The following is a 2,500-nucleotide window of genomic DNA, read 5'->3' as shown; positions in this document are numbered from 1 at the left end:
TTTTACCTCCGTGTATATATATGTATGTATGTAGGTAGGTAGGTATGTTATGTATGCCGACAGCCAATCATGATCACAAATGAACCTTTTCACACGTGACTACCTGAGCTCATTAATGATATACACACCTGTAGCGGCAAATAAGCTCGCCGTTCCAGGTCACTCTTCACACCTCGACAACAAACTGGTAAATATGACACTCATAAAATAGCGCAGTCCAAATTAATCTCTATACGTGAGTTGTCTTTTTCGATTCTCCTCTTTTCCTGGAGTCTCATTAGTGTGGTGATTATTTGCCTCCTCAGGTGTTGAGTGGCGGCTGCCTACCTGCTGGGTGACGCGAATGCACCTGACGGAAACTGAGTTATTTTTAGTCAGTGAGAACAAGATTTATTAATTATTGATCTATTTATCTATTTACTTATTTATTTACTCATGGTTTATTTATTTATTTGATTATTTACTTATCTATTCATTTTATTCATTTTTTGCATGTGCGTGTGCGTACGTGCGCGCTTCATGTGTGTGTGTGTGTGTGTAAATACCACACAAAACACATGCACACGCATACACACGAGAGAGAGAGAGAGAGAGAGAGAGAGAGAGAGAGAGAGAGAGAGAGAGAGAGAGAGAGAGAGAGAGAGAGAGATAAACCTTCAAAATATTTGGAAAGCGAGTGTTGACATCATGACTGCTTCATTTCCTTCCCTCCTTCCCGCTCTCTCTCTCTCTCTCTCTCTCTCTCTCTCTCTCTCTCTCTCTCTCTCTCTCTCTCTCTCTCTCTCTCGGGATGCCAGCGTTAACAAGGGTCAAGATCTATAACTTTGCACCTGGAAAAGTTTAATTACTCAGGAAAATTTTTTACTTCCTCTGCCGGTTGCTGCTGTTACTACCACTGCTTCTACCACTACCACTACCACCACCACTACTACTACTACTACTACTACTACTACTACTACTGAATAGTTCCACGTCCCTATGATACATTTTTCGAAACCAAACAAATATTAGTACAACATTACCTAACCTAACCTCAAATGACCTAAGCAGACATAACGTAACAATTTACCTTAACTTAATTAATCATGTGCGGAATAGTTTGAGGGGAAATCTAGTTGATGAAACACTATTACTACTACTACAACAACAACTACTACTACTACGAACAACAATCAAAATCTAAAGGTCATTTGCAAGCGAACCAATCAGTGTAGGAACAATAGGCTCGTTAAGGCAGTACTCTTGATTGGAATGGTGATGACCAGCGGCAAGGGGCATCACCAACAGAAGGAGGAGGAGGAGGAGGAGGAGGAGGAGGAGAAGTAAAATTATAGAGAGAGGTGGAGGATGAGGACGAATAAGAAGGGGAAGAGGAGGAGGAACAGGAGGAGGAGGAGGAGGAGGAGGAGGAGGGGGGAGAGGAGGAGGAGGAGGACGAGGAGGAGGACGAGGAGGAGGACATAACATCGTGCGATACAGTACGTAAAAGAAGCGAAGGATGAAAAAGGCGAGGAGAAGGAAGAGGAGGAAGAAAAACAAGAAGAAAACAAGGAAGAAGAAGAAAAAGAAGAAAACAAGGAGGAGGAGGAGGAGGAGGAGGAGGAGGAGGAGGAGGAGGAGGAGGAAGAGGAGGAGGAAGAAACCTACACGATCTTTGGTGGTTTGTTGTTGACAGAATCCAAATTTTTCGCCCGAATTCTCGTCAAATCACAGAACCGAAGGCAATCTAAACTTTTCCAAAATAAGAGACTTTCCTATTTCTCTATTTGTTTATTTATTATTTTGACTTCCACATTATTATCATTATTATTATTATTATTATTATTATTATTATTATTCTGTTAGTTCTCTTAAGTTTCTTGTTTATTTACCTTGAGAGAGAGAGAGAGAGAGAGAGAGAGAGAGAGAGAGAGAGAGAGAGAGAGAGAGAGAGAGAGAGAGAGAGAGAGAGAGAGAGAGAGAGAGAGAAAGTGCGTCATAACTCCCTCCATATATAGATATTTCGCCCTTGATAAATCCAGTTTCACCCAGCAAACACGAAACACACACACACACACACACACACACACACACACACACACACACACACACGTAATTTCGGATGGGGAAAATTAAAAGGGTCTCTCTCTCTCTCTCTCTCTCTCTCTCTCTCTCTCTCTCTCTCTCTCTCTCTCTCTCTCTCTCTCTCTCTCTCAGTACTTTATCGCAGTGGATCCTTTGAGCGGTAAATGCACCCCACTAGAATCTCTGCACATTTTTCGCGCCAAATTACGTCTCTCTTTCCGTCTGTTACGTCTGTGTTGCGATAGAGCAGTGCGGGAGAGGAGGAAAAGGAGGAGGAGGAAAAGGAGGAGGAGGAGGAGGAGGAGGAGGAGGAGAAGATAACATGTTTGTTTGCATGAGGGAGTGTTTGTAGCACTTGAGAGAGAGAGAGAGAGAGAGAGAGAGAGAGAGAGAGAGAGAGAGAGAGAGAGAGAGAGAGAGAGAGAGAGAGAGCTGT

The 2,500-nt window shown here is 42.8% G+C and overlaps 1 protein-coding gene and 1 long non-coding RNA gene across 6 annotated transcripts in view; one reads left to right on the top strand and one right to left on the bottom strand.

Annotated features, from left to right (window-relative positions):
• The window catches only part of LOC135090125 (hemicentin-1-like), a 303,061-nt gene that overhangs the window by 66,220 nt on the left and 234,341 nt on the right, over positions 1–2,500 (top strand). The gene's annotated exons all lie outside the window — the stretch shown is intronic.
• LOC135090126 (uncharacterized) overlaps positions 1–2,500 on the bottom strand; it is a 204,360-nt gene that overhangs the window by 167,080 nt on the left and 34,780 nt on the right. The gene's annotated exons all lie outside the window — the stretch shown is intronic.

Source organism: Scylla paramamosain, chromosome 34 (genome assembly GCF_035594125.1).
Source record: "Scylla paramamosain isolate STU-SP2022 chromosome 34, ASM3559412v1, whole genome shotgun sequence".
Taxonomy (NCBI): domain Eukaryota; kingdom Metazoa; phylum Arthropoda; class Malacostraca; order Decapoda; family Portunidae; genus Scylla; species Scylla paramamosain.
Note: the sequence above shows the minus strand (reverse complement) of the source record. Positions and strands in the feature narration are given on the sequence as shown.